Below are 18,229 nucleotides of genomic sequence, written 5' to 3' on the forward strand. Positions count from 1 at the left end.
ATCCAGGCGGGATACGATGAGTTATTTTATTAATGTGGAAGCAGTTAGATTGTAGTGATGTTGTGAAGGTGGGACCAACAGCATTTAGCTATGGATTAAATTTCTGTGTTGAATGACAGAGAGGAGTCAAGGATTACATCATGGTTAGGGGTTTATGAAGCAGGAAGAGTGGTGGTGCCATATACAGTGATGGGAAAGTCATGGGGAAGACAAGGTATGTTGGGGAGGATAAAGAGTTGTGTTTTGGACATGTTAAGCTCGAGGTGATGGGAGGACATCCAAGTAGAGATGCTGCTGTCCGGCATGGGTGAGTTTTGACTGGTAGCAGATGACCTTCCACTCGCTAGCCACTGCCCAAGTTAGGAATGGAATGGGTAGGCCTCTGCTTGACTCTCCCTCCCATAGCCGAGACTGGTAGAGGACTGGAAACTCTCCAGGTGCGACCCTGAGAGGGGACATATCTCATCATTAGATCCTAAATCACGGACAGCTCACCAGGATTGGATCACTGCTCATAACAATACAGTTCTGGAAGGTGGAACGTGTGAAGTGATGGGATAACAGAATGAAACCCAAACAGCTGTTTTATGGGCAACTGGGCAGGGTCACCTGGAATCCCAGGGAGCAAGCGAAATGCCTTAAAGATGTGAAAGATATAGCCTCAAAAACTTGGCCCAGCTGATTAGATGGATAAACCCGATGGGCAGAAAAATCAAACGAAGGGCCCGTCTCTGAGAGGAAGGGCTTTGTGAAGATGGGGATGAAATGAGGTAGATTCAAAAAGAGGACTCTACATGGTGTGGAAAAGATGCCTTAGCTCAACCAGGATTGTACTCTCTGCACAGTGCTCTGCACAGAGTAAGCGCTCAATAAATATAACTGAATGAATGAATCTCACCTTCCTTGTAAACAATGCAGGCCTTATGTTAACCACGTAGATATTTTTAGACACATTTGATTTATCGAGGTAGGAGTTCTCAGTCAGTAATGTCACCTTTAGATATGAAAGTAAGTCATTTCTCCATATAAAATATGCATAAAATACTCTACCTTGCTGTTATTTATTCTCCTTCATATAAGGGATACCTTTTTATGGGTTGACAAGGATGGGATTTTTTGTATTAATGGGGGAAGTCTTGATAGAAGTAGTGGAATTTTAGGAAGTCTTTAAAGATAGGAAAAGCTGAAGTCTAGGGGATTTTTCGGGGGGAAGATTGTGAGTGAAGGGTCAGAAGCAGCAGAGTTAATAATGAGGTTATCAAGCTTCTGCAATGTTTCCTTCCTCAGAGAGTCCACCACAGTAATCTCAAATCATTCTGAAATTACCAGAAAAAGGTAGAAAATGAGAATATTGTCCTCAAGATGTTTACCACTGGGAAAGGAAGGACTGAAAACAAAAGTAAAAATAGCACGTTGTCAACAAAAACTTTAACATTTTTGAAGGTCGCTGCAGGTTGACAATATGCTCAAAGACAAGTGAGGTTTTATTTTGCCAAAAACCTTTTGTGAGAGCATAGAATTGAAAATAAAATCTTGCTAACTTGTCAGAATACTGCTAAACCTGCACTAATTAGGAAAGAATTGGACAATTGTGTTGCCAAAAACCACCCTCTGTTGACAGCGTCCCACATACCCTGTAAAAGAACACTTCCCAAATCAGCCTGTCCCAGCATTCCAGCATAGTTATCCAGAGAGCAAGGTGACAGTCAAGGGATCTGAAGGAATGACCTTTCCTGGAGACAGGTGGGCTTAGAGCACAGTCAGTCCTAACTAGGGCACTGTTCAGTGGTCTCTGGGCCCCCATCAAATGTAATTACAACATCTTATACTCCTCCCCAGTTCCATCCCCAAATAATGATAATATCTGTTAAGTGCTTCCTATGTGCCAGGCACTACTAAGCGCTGGGATGGATACAAGCAAATCGGGTTGGACACAGTCCCTGACCCTCATAGGACTCACAGTCTTATTCCCCATTTTACAGGTGAAGGAACCGAGGCTCAGAGAAGAGAAGCGACTTGCCCATGGTCACACAACAGACAAATGCCTCCATTTGGCAGGATTAGAACCCATGACCTTCTGACTCCCGGGCCCATGCTCTATCCATTATGCCATGCTGCTTCAAAGGAAGGCCTCCCGATTTCCTACATTGCTTCTTGGGTGTCTGGGGGATTTCTGTGTGCTGTGGAGTTCGTCTGAATATTTTGGCATGTTTCTGGGCAAGGGTAACATGTAGAGGGGGACTGGTCATGTCGTCACCTTTCCCTTCACCCTCTGCATAGATTCTGTGCTGCTCTTTTAATGCTTCACAAATCATTTCTGCGTCACCCTCACTGGCTCCTCCCTCCCATCTCCACAGCACCTGTGTATAGATCTGTAATTTATTTATTCATTTATTTATGTAGATTAATGTCTGTTCCCCTCCCACCCCCCCAGACTGTGACCTCAGTGTGGGCAGGGAATGTGTCAGTTTGTTATTTCTCAACAAGAGCTTAGGACAATGCTTTGCACACAGTAAGCACTCAATAAATATGATTAAATGATTGAATGAGTTCTGCTAACAAGTCCTCTGTACTTAGAGAATCTCATTCATTCAATCGTATTTACTGAGCAGTTACTGTGTGCTAAGCACTGTACTAAGTGCTTGATCTCCTTAACCAAGGATCCAGGGAGGGGGGGACTTCTCTTCTTTCTGCAGAACTCATTTGCTCTCACGGCTTTGACTACCATCTCTACGCAGATGACACGCAGCTCTACATCTCCGCCCCTGTCCTCTTCCCCTCCCTTCAGGCTCGCATCTCCTCCGGCCTCCAGGATGTCTCCACCTGGATGTCGGCCCGCCACCTAAAACTCAACATGAGCAAGACTGAGCTCCTCATCTTCCTTCCAAAACCCGGTCCTCTCCCAGACTTCCCTATCACCGTGGATGGCACGACCATCCTTCCCGTCTCTCAGGCCTGCAATCTCGGTGTCATCCTTGACTCGTCTCTCTCGTTCGCCCCACGCATCCTATGCGTTACCAAGACCTGCCGGTTTCACCTTTACAATATGGCCAAGATCCGCCCTTTCCTCTCCACCCAAACGGCTACCTTACTGCTACGGGCTCTCGTTATATCCCGGCTAGACTACTGTGTCAGCCTTCTCTTTGACCTCCCTTCCTCCTCTCTCACCCCGCTCCAGTCTATTCTTCACTCCGCTGCCCGGCTCATCTTCCTGCAGAAATGATCTGGGCGTGTCACTCCCCTTCTTAAACAACTCCAATGGTTGCCTATCAACCTCCGCTCCAAACAAAACTCCTCACTCTAGGCTTCAAGGCTCTACATCTCCTTGCCCCTTCCTACCTCTCCTCCCTTCTCTCTTTCTACTGCCCACCCCGCACGCTACGCTCCTCCCCGTCCCTCGGTCTCGCCTATCCCGCCGTCGACCCCTGGGCCACGTCCTCCCGCGGTCCCGGAACGCCCTCCCTCCTCTCTTCCGCCAAACTGATTCTCTTCCCCTCTTCAAAACCCTACTTAAAACTCACCTCCTCCAAGAGGCCTTCCCAGACTGAGCTCCTCTTCTCCCTCTACTCCCTCTACCACCCCCCCTTCACCTCTCCGCAGCTTAACCCTCTTTTCCCCCCATTTCCCTCTGCTCCTCCCCCTCTCCCTTCCCATCCCCTCATCACTGTACTCATCCGCTCATCTGTATATATTTTCGTTACCCTTTTCATTTTGTTAATGAAATGTACATCGCCTTGATTCTATTTAGTTGCCATTGTTTTTACGAGATGTTCTTCCCCTTGACTCTATTTATTGCCATTGTTCTTTTCTGTCCGTCTCCCCCGATTAGACTGTAAGCCCGCCAAACGGCAGGGACTGTCTCTATCTGTTGCCGACTTGTTCATTCCAAGTGCTTAGTACAGTGCTCTGCACATAGTAAGCGCTCAATAAATACTACTGAATGAATGACTGAATCTTGAACATCACTGTTTTCCATTGTCAAGAGTCAGTCCTTTACACTCCTTGATGATGGCGACCTTCTTGGTTTTTGGAAGGTGATCAAGGTGATGCTGCCCATTTGGTTAGCAATCTATTTGTTTCACCCCAAAGATAATAATAATGATATTTCTATTTGTTAAGAGCTTACTATTTACCCAGCACTGCACTAAACACTGGAGTAGATTCAAGACAATCAGGTCAGACACAGTCTCTGTCCCATATGAGGCTAAGGGGGAGAGAGAACAGGTAATTAAATCTCTATTTTACAGATGAGGAAACAGAAGCATGAAGAAGTGAAGTGACTTGCCCAATGTCACACAGCAAGTGGCAGAGTGGGGATTAGAACCCAGGTCTCTTTTTTCTTTTAATGATATTTGTTGTGTTCACTATGTGCCTGGCTCTGTCCTAAGCACTGGGGTAAATATAATCAGGTTGGCCACAGTCCCTGTCCCTGGCTACTACTACTAGGCCATGCCCATAATTCCCTCTGAGTTTTTGTCTGCCATTCCGGCGGAAACAAAAACACGTCCACAAGGCAGGCAGCGAAGAGGGATTCCAGTGATACAAATGAACCACCCTGAGCCAGCAAGTGCTAATCGGGCATTTATTCAAGCCAGCAAGTTCTAATAAGGCATTTTAATAGGGAAGGGATATTCACACCCCAAACAGTGTGGAGAAACCTGGGTGCTGCATGGGGAAATTGCAGGAAATGCCCAGGACCACGTGCCTGCCCATGGTGACTCTCAATAGCAAGGGCTAAATAGCAACTTTTTATAAACTCTGCCAGTTTTATGCACAACAGTTCAAAGAAGGGACCATTGGCATGTTATCTCCTTGCCAAGTATCCTACTGACCAATACGTGTATTGCTCATGGTCATTCCTTCATTCGATCAGATTTATTGAGCGCTTACTGTGGACAGAGCACTGTACTAAGCACTTGGGAAAGTACAACAATAAGTAGACACACTCCCTGTCCACAGTGAACATCTGGGTTCGTCTAACTGCACCGCGTCTTCATGACAAGCAGCACGGCATAGTGGATAGAGCATGGGCCAGGGAGTCAGAAGACCATGGGTTCAAATCCCTTCTCCACCATTTGTTTGCTGTGTGACCTTGGGCGAGTCACTTCACTTCTCTGTGCCTCAGTTACCTCATCTATAAAGTGGGGATTGAGCCTGTGAGCCCCACATTGGACAGGAACTGTATCTAACCTGATTTACTTGTATCCACTCCAGGGTTTAGTACAGTTCCTGGCACATAGTAAGCACTTAGCGGTGTCTGCCTCCCCCATTTAGACTGTGAGCCCGTTGTTGGGCAGGGGTTGTCTCTTTCTGTTGCCCAATTGTACATTCCAAGCGCTTAGTACAGTGTTCTGCACATAGTAAGCACTCAATCAATACGATTGAATGAATGAAGGAAATACGGCAGTTATGAGATAAGCAGCACAGATTAGTGGATAGAGCATGGTCCTGGAAGTCAGAAGGAGCTGCGTTCTAATTCCACCTCCGTCATTTGTCTGCTGTGACCTTGGGGGAGTCACTTTACTTCTCTGTCGTTCAGTTACCTCATCTTTAAATTGGGGATTAAAACTGTGAGCCTCATGTGGGACATGAACTCTGTCCAACCTGAATATCTTTTATCTACCCCAGGGCTCAGAACAGTGGCTGGCACATAGTAAACACTTAACAAATACCATTTAAAAAAAAGGGTAAGGACTACATTCCTGAAGTTGGGCATTCTTCTCCTGGTACAAGAATGCAGTTGGCTTTCTTTCTGGGAATACCACTGTACAGAACCGAGGGTCCCACAAGTCCTAATCACTCACCAAAGGTACTTATCACACACCACAGGGCCTTAACGCTTATTAACAGGGCTTAATTGCTCCCCACAGGGCCTTATCACTCACCACAAGTTCTTATTGCTCACCAGAAGGCCTTATCACTCACCACAGGGCCTTATCTTTCACCACAAATCCTTATCAATCACCACTCCTTATCTCTCACCTCAAGACCTTATCGCTCATCACAGGGACTGATTAGCTGCAGGAACAAGCTGATTTTGTTTGGTTTGAAGTTTCAAGCCATAAAAGAAGAGTTCTCCATGCTGGACTTCGCTGACCTTGATCGCTGATGTAAATGACATCCTCCCCTTGGAGATTTCATTTTGCACCAACAACTGGGCTCTCATGGCAGACTTGGAAGTCTTTATTCTGAAACTCGAGCCATCTCAGGAATATGGAGAGAAGGCTCACCTAGATCCACCTAAAATGAGCAACTTGGACAAGTGGACAGAGGATGGTAAGAATAGAATTGATCTTGTGTTGCAGGGAAAAAGATGTTGTGTGTTAACCAGTTTCCACAGAGCCAATCAGGATGGAACATCTGAATTCCTACTTTAAAGTGATGAGAAAGGCTGTGTTAAGAGGCTGGGGTAATTAACTAGTTAATCAATCATTCAGTGGAATTTATTGAGTACCTGCTGTTTGCAAATATAAGTACTGAGCATTTAGAAGAGCACATCAGAAACAGACAAGCAGCGCGGCCTAGTGGCAAGAGAATGGACTTGGGAGTCAGAGGACTTGGGTTTGAAATCCCGGCTCCTCCATTTGTCGGCTGTGTGACTTTGGGCAAGTCACTTCACTTCTCTGTGCCTCAGTTACCTCATCTGTAAAATGGGGATTAAAAGTGTGAGCCTCTTGTAGAACAGGGACTGTGTCCAACCTGATTAGCTTGTATCTACCCCAGCACTTAATAAAGTGCCTGGCACATAGTAAGCACTTAACAAATGACATTATTATTATTAAGGAACACACAAAGTTAACCCTCCCCACCACCCCAAGTTAGATTATTAGGCCCCGAGGGAGAGACCTTTCTACAGAAACGCTCTGGGTATGTCACTACCCTCCTCAAAAGTCCTCACTGGTTGCATATCCACCTTCGCATTAAACAAAAACTCCTCACTCTTAGCTTCAGAGCTGTCCATCACCTTGCCCCCTCCCAACTCCCCTCCCTTCTCTCCTTGTACAGCCCACCCCATACACTCCCCTCCTCTGCCACTAACCTCCTCTCTGTGCCTCATTTTCGCCTGTCCCGCCATCAACCCCTGGCCCACGTCCTACCTCTGGTCTGGAAGCCCTCCCTCCTCATCTGCCAAACTAACACCCTTCTCCCCTTCAAAGCCCCACTGGAAGCTCACCTCCTCCAGGAGACCTTCCCAGACAGAGCCCCTCTTTCCCTCTGCTCCTCCTCCCCTCCCCATCACCCCGACTGCCTCCCTCTGTTCTTCCCCCCTTGCCCCATAGCATTTGTGTATATATGTACATATTTATTATTCTATTAATTTTATTAATTATGGGTAGATATCTATAATTCTATTTATCCATTTTGATGGTAGTGATGTCTGTCTAATTGTTTTGTTCTGCTGTCTGTCTCCCCCTTCTAGACTGTAAACCCATTGTTGGGAAAGGATTGGCTCTGTTACCGAATTGTACTTTCCAAGCACTAAGTACAGAGCTCTGCACACAATAAGCGCTCAATAAATACGACCTACTGAAGCAATGAATGAATCTCTCACTGCAAGCCCCTTCGGAATCAGTGACCTTCTGGATTTTTAGAATGGAGGGGCTCACATTTCTCGGGTCTGCCTCAGGGGCACATGGTATGTTAGTTCAGGTCTTGCAGGTTATAGTGGTTAAGTGTCACTAAGAGCCTTCCTCTTCATTCTTTCACATCCCCCCTTCACAACTGCTCTCAGCCTCTGGCCCACCTTGTCATTCTTTCTCTAGACTGTAAATTCATTGTGGGTGGGGAATGTGTCTGTTTCTTGTTATACTGTACTCTCCAAAGTGCTTAGCACAGTGCTCTACACACAGTAAGACCTCAACAAATCAACCGATGGACAGACTCATTTTTTAATTCTTTATAAAAATTGTATTTGCTAAGCGCTTACTATATGCCAGGCATGGAACTAAGTGTGCGGGTGGATACAAGCAAATTGGGTAGGATATAGTCTCTGTCCCAGACGGGGCTCACAGTCTCAATCTCCATTTTGGATGAGGGAACGGAAGCCCAGAGAAGTGAAGTGACTTGGCCAAGGTCACACAACTGACAAGTGGTGGAGCCAGGATTAGCACCCATGACCTTGTGATTCCAAGGCCTGTGTTCTATCTACTCCATCATGCCGTTTCCCTAATCCCCCTTCTCCCCTGAAAAAGACATCGTTTCATTTCCTCCCACAGAGCTTTGTGTATGCTGAAAACTTATATAACAACCACCCCAAATAAAATTATTTTCGCCAAAGCAGGCTGTATTTTAGGAACTGCATTTGGACATTATTAGTGAGTTGTAAGACTTCAGACAAACTGTGAGGGTTTCAAGATATTGTGCACATAATCTGTTAACATCAAACTAGTCCTTGTTTCCTCTTATTGCTCCAATCGACTTTTGACTTGCCCACAGCTATGGCAGTTGTTTTTTTTCCAGCTCAGCTTGCCAGGGCCGTCCATGTGAAAAAATATGGTTGGTGCCAGGGTGTCAGAGCAGGTGCTGTTTGACACACCCAGAGAGGCCAGACTTCTGTGGAGAAGGAAGGAGAAAGGTTTCAAGATTACACAGAGAACAATCAGAAGCATTGAGCATCAACATCAATAGCTTGAAACAGAAACAGGAAGCCATAGAGCGAGAGAGAGAGATCAGTCAAGAGCTCTGTGGCTTAGTTGGAAGGAAAACAATGCGATCGGGAAATAAAGAGAACTGGGAATAAAGATCACAGCCAGCCTTAGAACCTACAGGCAACAGCTGCTGTCATTACCCAAAGGTCAAATTTTATTTGAAGCTGCCAGCCAAGAACCTGCAAATGATCTAATGACCTTACCCTCAGTCACATATACCTAGAGGAGGAATCCTACATTGAGTAATCACAGGACCAAGAGCAGAATCAATGAGCCAGTGGGTGAAGGAGTGTTTATGACTCGTCAGTATTGACCTGGGTTCTAGTTCTACCTCTATATTACTAGACAAATTGATGGCAGCCAAAGTGGGATGCTATAAAGATTCTTCAGACAGGGCTGGTGGAAAGTTGGCAAGAGAAATCCTCATAAGGAAAGATCCCAAAACAAACAAACAAAAACCACTGCAGGATCCAGGTAGCAAAGCCACCCAGAAGCCGCTGGGACATTCTAGGAGTTTGCCTCCCCTATGGAAAATAATAAAGCTCTACAGCTCTCAGAAGAGAGCTGAGCTCTCCTCAGGGATGATTCCCAGGGGAAACCTGAAGTTTTGTGTTGCTTTTGGTCCTTGCAGGCTTCTCCCCTCTTTCTGGGTCTGTTCTTTTCTGGCTGAGACCCTACTAGAAAGATATTCAGATATTCCCATATGGTGGGGTTGTTGTCCTTCTTTAAAGCTAGAACAGGGGGAAAGGAGACCATGGTGAACTAACTTGGGGATATTTCAACTTATAGACCTTCCCACTTTTTTAGCTTATGGCATCCACATGGCTAAGCACCTGACTTCTGCAACCAGGCAAAAGTTTGCAATCACAACATCAAAACTACAGGGACAAAGCCTTAGCCTTTCTTTGTCTTTTGATATTATTTCCAACAGTGTTACCAGTTAAGCATTGACTTTGGTGATTACTGTGATTGAATGTCTAGTTCAGCTATATGCAAGGAGGCTATTTGGGAAAGGACCTCTGCATACTTCAGGCCACTAATAATAATATTTATCACATTCGTTAGGCACTTATGTGCCAGGTACTCTACTAAGCACTGGACACAAGCAAATTGAGTAAGCCACAGTCCCTGTCCCAAGTGGGGCTCATGGTCTAAAACCCCATTTTACAGATGATGAAACTGAGGCCCAGAAAAGTGACGTGACTTACCCAAGCAGACAGCAGACAAATGGCAGAATCTGGATTAGAACCCATGACCTTCTGATTCCCAGGCCTGTGTTCTATATACTACTACACCATGTTGATTCTCAGCTGACAGGAATGAGAGAATAATTAAAACCAATAATACTAATTATGGCATTTGTTAAGTGCTTATTATGTGCCATGCACTGTTCTAAGCACTGGAGAAGATTAAGTAATCAGGTTGTCCCACGAGGGGCTCACACTTTTAATCCCCATTTTACAGATGAGGGAACTGAAGCTCAGAGAAGTGAAGTGACTTGCCCAAGGTCACACAGCAGACAAGTGGCGTAGCCAGGATTAGAACCCACGACCTCTGACTCCCCAGCCCTGGCTCTTTCCACTAAACCATGCTGCTTCTCTTAATACCAGTGGTGCAGTGCAAACCTCCATAACTAGCCTCAATTCCTTAAACTAGGTTCTCAATCCCAACATCTCTGGGTTGCGAATCATCTACTATTGAAACAGCATGGCCTAGAGGCTAAAGCATGGCCCTGGGAATCAGAAGGACCTGGGTTCTAATCCCGGCTCTGCCACTTGTCTGCTGTGTGACTTTAGGCACGGCGCTTAACTTCTCTGTGCCTCAGTTACCTCATCTGTAAAATAGGGATTAAAACTGTGAGTGCCATGTGGGTCAGGGACAGTGTTCAACCAGATTTGCCTGTACCCACCCAGGGTTTAGTACAGTGTCTGGAATATAGTAAGTGCCAATGCCCCAATTATTATTATTCAACCAATCGTATTTATTCAGCACTTACTTATGGGCAGAGCACTGTTCTAAATGCTTGGGAGAGCATCATACTAGAGAATTAGCAGACACATTCTCTGCCCATAATGAGTTCGCAGTCTAGAGGGGGAGGCAGACTTTATTATGAATAAATAATTTATGGTAAATAATTTAAATATATAAAAATAATAATGATAATTATGCTATTTGTTAAGAGCTTACTATGTATCGGGCACTGAAGTAGATAACATAATTTCTGAACAAAAGGAGGTTACAATCTAATGACAGAAGAAAACACAAATGACTCTTCTGATAATAAGAAGATTTGCTTAAAGAGTTGAATAAACTGATAATTTACTGATGGGAGAAGCAACAGTGGTCTAGTGGAAAGAACCAAGGCCTGGGAGTCAGAGGACCTGTGTTTCAACCTCAGCTCCTCCACTGGTCTGCTGTGTAACATTGGGCAAATCACTTAACTTCTCTCTGCCTCAGTTTCCTGATCTGCAAAATGGAGATTAAATTCTACACCTTCCTACGTGGACTGTGAGCGCCTTTGGGATGGAGGCTTTGCCTAACCTCATCATTTCGCATCCACCCCAGGACTTGACATATAGTAAGTGCTTAACACATTATTAGTAGTAGTAGTAGTAATAGTAATAGTAGTACTATTACTAAAGAGCTAGAAGAAGGTGTGATTGTAAAGGTCCTGAGGTGATGTAAAAGTGTTGATAGGATAGTGGAGAGCTTGGAACATTGGGAGAAAAAAATGTAATTGGAGAACTCTTCCTGGAGAAGGTAGTATATTAGAAGGCCTGTGAAGATGTGAAGAGCTGAAGTGTGCCTGATTCCAAGGCGGAGGAAGTTCCCGACAAGTGGAATTGCATTGGCGAGGGGGTTTGAGAACAAGGAACTTGGAGAAGATAAACGAAGACAGGGAACTGGTGTACAGTAGGAGATGAGAGTGGATGGAGAAAAAGTTGAAAGCTCCTGGAAAGACGTAACCTGACAGCTTGATGTGGAGATGAATGGACAACCACTGAAGGTTTTAGAGGAGTGGAGAAACAGATGCAGACTGATATTTTAGAAAAAAACAACAACAATCCAAGCAGTTGAATGAAAAATGGATGGGAAAGAGAAACTGGAGGCAAGGAGGCCAGTGGAGAAGCTGATGTAGATCATCATCTTTCTGAGATCAAATATTTACATTTCATGAAGATTTTTGAACTTCTTAGAAAGGTGTTTCTTTTTTAGGATCTTAGGGAAGAAAATCTGAGTGTTAATTATCTAAGTACTGGCTTCTTCAGTGGAATGGCTGGTTCCTCAGAGCTATGATAGTGCCGGCAAATGGCTTGTGGCTTTGAATCAGTCTTGATATGTTGAAACCTTCAGAAGATCAATAGATATAGGTTCGTCACTTTTTTTTTTGGCTAATAAGAGTTCACTGCTGATGTGCAATGGGAACTCTTTTATTTCATTATTAGAATACACATTTTCATCAAAGTTGTTTAATTAAGCTATTTAGTCAACTGAAGGAAAGAAACTCACATGTAATTATCACCTAGGACATTTGCTGAAATAAGCGAAAAAACATTTATGCCACCCAATTCAGATGACATTGCGTTAATTGGTCCATAACAAATGGTTGACGGATCTATTCCCAGATACGATATTTAGCCAAAGACCCCCATAATGTCACATCTCTAAGATACAGCACAACACATGAGTCCAATATTTACTGCATATCAGAAGGAATATCTACATATTATCTGAGCACGTAGGCAGAAAGATAGGTGGACGTGTTGATTAAAAGCTCAGTTAAGCCGCTCCACACAACAGCCCAATAAAACAAGTGAGAAAGCACAGCTTAGTAGGGATGCAGCACAACTTTAGGGGAAGAGCACAGGCCTGGAAATCAGAAGTACCTGGATTTTAATCCTGATTCTGCCAAAGATTTGCTGTGTGACCCCGAGCAAATCACTTAAACCTCTCTGTGCTTCAGTTTCCTCAACTGCAAAATGGACATTAAATGTCTGCTTTCCATCCTGCTTAGATTGTGAGCCCCTTGCGGGGCAGGGACTGTGACTGATCTAATTAAACTGTATCTACCCCACTGCTTAGAACAGTGTTTGACATATAGTAAGCACTTAAATACAATAAAAAATGCATGAGCAAAATCCAATTTTGTAAAAGTAAGGACAGAGTGTGGCTTTGTGGTATTCTGTAGTTTGATGAACTGAAGTCAAACTTGAGGCACCCTGGCCCATCTTCAGTATGCCTTGAGAATAAGAACCTCAGGTTTAGCCTATTCAGATGAAGCCAGGACAGTTTTGAAAGAGAAAAGCTTAAAGGTACAACTTTGGTAGTGGAAATCACAACTGATAGACAAACGTGTCTTTATTACGTGTGCAACAATATTTTATTCAGAGATCTAGTCTGCAAAAAGTCCTCATGATTTGACTTCCTCAATCATAGTCACAAGCAAGAATCGATCACGGCTGTAATTGTCCGGAGTGGGCATATTCATTCTTTCAATAGTATTTATTGAGCACTTACTATGTGCAGAGCACTGTACTGAGCGCTTGGAATGTACAAGTCGGCAACAGATAGAGACAGTTCCCGCCCTTTGATGGGCTTACAGTCTAATCGGGGGAGACAGGCAGACAAGAACACTGGCAATAAATAGAGTCAAGGGGAAGAATATCTCATAAAAACAATGGCAAATAAATAGAATCAGGGTGATGTACATCTCATTAAACAAAATAAACAAAATAAATAGGGTGATGAAGATATATACAGTTGACTGGACGAGTGTAGTGCTGACGGGGTGGGACGGGAGAGGGAGGAGAGGGAAAAGGGGGAGAAGAGGGTTTAGCTGCAGAGAGGTGAAGGGCGGGGGTAGAGGGAGCAGAGGGAAAAAGGGGGGAGCTCAGTCTAGGAAGGCCTCTTGGGGGAGGTGAGCTTTAAGTAGGGATTTGAAGAGTGGAAGAGAATTAGATTGATGGAGGTGAGGAGGGAGGGCGTTCCAGGGCCGCGGGAGGACGTGGCCCAGGGGTCGACGGTGGGATAGGCGAGACCGGGGGACGGTGAGGAGGTGGGCGGCAGAGGAGCAGAGCGTGCGGGGTGGGCAGTAGAAAGAGAGAAGGGAGGAGAGGTAGGAAGGGGCAAGGTGACGGAGAGCCTTGAAGTCTAGAGTGAGGAGTTTTTGTTTTGAACGGAAGTTGATAGGCAACCACTGGAGGTGTTTAAGATGGGGAGTGACATGCCCAGAACGTTTCTGCAGGGAGATGAGCCGGGCAGCAGAGTGAAGAATAGACTGGAGCGGGGCGAGAGAGGAGGAAGGGAAATCAGAGAGCAGGCTGACACAGTAGTCTAGCCGGGATATAACGAGAACCCGTAGCAGTAAGGTAGCCGTTTGGGTGGAGAGGAAAGGGCGGATTTTGGCGATATTGTAAAGGTGAGACCGGCAGGTCTTGGTAACGGATCGGATGTGTGGGGTGAACGAGAGAGCCTAGTCAAAGATGACACCGAGGTTGCGGGCCCGAGAGACGGGAAGGTTGGTCGTACCATCCACGATGATAGGGAAGTCTGGGAGAGGACCGGGTTTGGGAGGGAAGATGAGGAGCTCAGTCTTGCTCATGTTGAGTTTCAGATGGCGGGCCGACATCCAGGTGGAGACGTCCTGGAGGCAGGAGGAGATGCGAGCCTGAAGGGAGGGGGAGAGGACAGGGGCAGAGATGTAGATCTGCGTGTCATCTGCATAGAGATGGTAGTCAAAGCCGTGAGAGCGAATGAATTCACCAAGGGAGTGAGTGTAAATGGAGAACAGAAGAGGGCCAAGAACTGACCCCTGAGGAACTCCAACAGTTAAAGGATGGGAGGGGGAGGAGGCACCTGCGAAGGAGACCGAGAATGACCGGCCAGAGAGATAAGAGGAGAACCAGGAGAGGACAGAGTCCGTGAAGCCTAGGTGAGATAAGGTGTGGAGGAGGAGGGGATGGTCGACAGTGTCAAAGGCAGCTGAGAGGTCAAGGAGGATTAGAATGGAGTAGGAGCCATTGGATTTGGCAAGAAGGAGGTCATGGGTGACCTTAGAGAAAGCAGTCTCGGTAGAGTGGAGGGGACGGAAGCCAGATTGGAAGGGGTCCAGAAGAGAATGGGAGTTAAGGAATTCTAGGAAATGAGTGTATGTTAGATGATCACTGTCCGATGCTCGACAACTGACTGGTTCCAATCAATCAGTTAATCAATGGTGTTTATTGAGCACTTATTATGTGAAGAGCACTCTATTCAGTACTTGGGAGAGGACAATACAACAGAGTTAGTAGATACGTTCCCTTTCCATAATGAGTTTACGGTGTAGAGGGACAGCATTTCATTATTTGGGATTCTGCCTTGTCATTTGTTATCAACATGGTACATAAATTACACCCATACAACTTATTATAAAATCAAGTTCAGCACCTTCAGTTTGAAGTTTAGTTAATTTTAGGATATTTGACATATTTCTTATATGTCAAAGCACTGTGCACAGCAGTAGGATAGATACAGAATTATCAGATCAAACACAGCGCCTGATCTGTGCATGGGGTTAACAGCTGAGAGGTGAGAACAGGTATCTTAAGCTCATTTCACAGAGAAAAGTAGTAGTAATTATATTTATTTGTGGCTTACTCTGTGCAGAACATTAAACTAAGTGGTGGGAAAGAATAGGGAAGGTGGGAATTAGATATGAACCTGATCCTTGAGGGGCTCACTATCTATGACTAAAGGTGAAGCAGGCAGGGAGTCAGACATATGGGAATAATGAAAAATGTTCAGGGTATATTTCCCCACTCCTCAAGAGAAGTTACCCATCCCCCTCCACATCAAGAGAAACCTCTTACCAACACTTTAAAGCAGTCAGTCACCTTGCCCGCTCCTGCCTCACCTCTCTGATTTCCTACCACAACCCAGCGCATACACTTCACTCCTCTAATGCTAACCTTCTCACTGGACCTCCATCTCATCTATCTCACCTCTCGCCCACGTCCAGCCTAGGCCACGTCCACCTCTCGCCCCCCAACCCCACCCCCCAAAACCCGACAGACAATTCCTCTCCCCTCTTTGAAAGCCTTACTGAAGGCCCATCTCCTCCAAGAGGCCTTCCCTAAGCCCCCCTTTCCTCTTCTTCCACTCCCTTCTGCATCGCCCTGACTTGCTCTCTTCATTCATCCCCCTCCCAGCCCACTGCACCTATGTACATATCTGTATTTCATTCATTTATATTAATGTCTGTCTGCCTCTAGACTGTAAACTTGTGGTAGGCAAGGAATGTGTCTGTCTATTGTGAGGTAGGAGGGAGCAAGGTGGTTGACTGCTTTGAAGCCAATGGTGAGATTAACCTTCTTTACAAAATAGGGATTAAATTTTACTCCTTCCTACTTAGACTGTGAGCCCCATGTGAGACAGGGACTGAGGAAGGAGTGAGATTTAATCCCCATTTTACAAATAAGGTAACTGAGAGGTGATGTGATGTGTCCAAGGTCACACAGCGGACAGGTGGCAAAGCTGGATTACAACCTAGATCCTCTGACTTGCCACTAGGCCATGCTGCTTCAACCCCCTCCATGAACTGGGAGTACTACTGGTCTCCCCCCAAACCTCTTGAACCCCATCCAGCATGGGACGAGGACTGAGGCTTTGAGCCCTGAACAACCCAAGATGGTAAAAACCAGAGTTGTTCAACAAGAGTTGCCCTGGTGTTGTGGAGCACAGGCCTAGGAGTCAGAACGTGAGTTCTAATCCCGGCTCTGCCACTTGTCTGCTGTCTGACTCTGGGCAAGTTACTTCTCTTCTCTGCACCTCTATTACCTCATCTATAAACTGGGGATTAAGACTGTGAGCCCCATGTGGGAAAGTATCCAACCTGATGAACTGTATCTACCCCAGCACTTAGAACAGTGCTTGACACATAGCAAGTACTTAACAGATACCATCCTCATCATCATCATCCAACTTGCCTTGAACAGCACCAAACCAGAGCTGTACATGATCTGGAACTGAAAAAGTGTCGGATGATGGAAAATCTATAAATTTGACATGCGTCACCACTAATTCATTTGAGGATAATGATTTTGGGGTAAGAAAGTAATTCCTTAATGTTTACGATGGGACAATGTTCAGGTAAAGAGAAAACACAATTAACTAAAAGGGTCAGCAAAAGGATAGTCTAACAAAGAAGAAAAGATGCTATTTAAACTTCTCCATAATCAATGTTACTCTCCAAATCCCTGCCCTTCCAGGCCCTTTGATCTTATGAGGGGAAAGATGATGCCTGAGAGAAAAGGTCTGAGGAATTGCAATTAGGCAAGTAATTCCAGGGAGAAGACTTGCTGTGTCAGGATTTGTGGCTTTCCCAGAGCAGGATGTGCTTGGCCCTCATCATCCTCAGGTATTTATGGCACACATTCTGAGTGCAAAGCACTGTAATTAGGGGAAGGACAACAGGTACTGAATGCCCATTTGACCGATGAGGAAATAAAGACACTGAGAAGTTGTGACTTGTACAAGGTCACACAACAAACAAGTTGCAGAGTTGGAATTAGAATTCAGGTCTCCTGACTACTGGGTCTCTGCTCTATCCACTAGGCCACTCTGATCCTCAATGAATGGAAAGGAATGAGCTACCTGGCCTCATTTCTTCCCATAACTCCCCCAGAGACACCCCACCATCCTCAAACAAGATAGTGTCCAAATGGATTATAATTCTCGTCTCTCATTTGTAATGTGTTCAACTTTATTGTCTTGACTCCAGATCCCAGTAGCTGAGCAGAGAAGCAGGTAGTTATATAGACATTCAAAATAAAGATGAAACCACCCCTGTAAAGGAAAATTACTCCAAGCAATTCTGGATCCGGATTCAACCAGAAATCTCCAAAATTCGAAGAACTGCTTCCAGCGGTCTATATTATACGTGCGGAGCAGCGATTCTCAAATTAGCTATAATGAACAGCCTGCCTTCTTACAGTGGCCAGCATGGTCACGCTGGCTGAATAACAAATAAGCTGTTGATTAAAAAACTGTTTGAGTCGGGGCCGTGTTTGTCAATGTGTCGGCAGGCTGATATAGCATAACCTTTCCTATGTCTACAGAGATCAAATCATGAAAGCTAGTGATGATCGTTGGGCAGATCCCCAAACCATCAGTGGGCTAATGAAAAAACATGCTACTTGAGCTCAGTGTGTTTGGGTGAAAAAAATCAAGAGAAAATGCAATGTCTCTGTTACTCCTGAATTCTTGACAGGTTCAACTTTGGAAACCAGAAAGATATTTATGTGCCTGAAAATGGAGCTCATCTTGCATTTAGAAGGAAAGCTAATTCTTGTCTGCAACAGCAGAGACACATTTCATTAATAGAAAAGAAAATGTAAATATGGAAAAAACATATTTTTTCACCACTTTTACCCTTTCAGCTTGTGGGACCGTTTTTTCTGGCAGGTGGATACTTCTCTAAAGAAACGAAACCAGCAGGCAGGGAGCTCTTAAATCATCAACGATGGCTGCATTTTACTGCTGGAAAGAACTGAGCAGCGAGGTTGAAACAAAGCCATTATCAGAATCAGCCTAGGAGGTGATGA

General features: G+C 45.1%; 1 non-coding gene across 1 annotated transcript; it reads right to left on the bottom strand.

Annotated features, from left to right (window-relative positions):
• Positions 1-317: 317 nt before the first annotated feature.
• Positions 318-455, bottom strand: LOC114814481. Its single transcript, XR_003762274.1, has one exon. It is a non-coding gene; the product is annotated as a small nucleolar RNA SNORA7 (small nucleolar RNA).
• Between the last annotated feature and the right edge of the window lie 17,774 nt (positions 456-18,229).

The sequence above is a fragment of the Ornithorhynchus anatinus genome, chromosome 9 (assembly GCF_004115215.2).
Source record: "Ornithorhynchus anatinus isolate Pmale09 chromosome 9, mOrnAna1.pri.v4, whole genome shotgun sequence".
NCBI lineage: Eukaryota > Metazoa > Chordata > Mammalia > Monotremata > Ornithorhynchidae > Ornithorhynchus > Ornithorhynchus anatinus.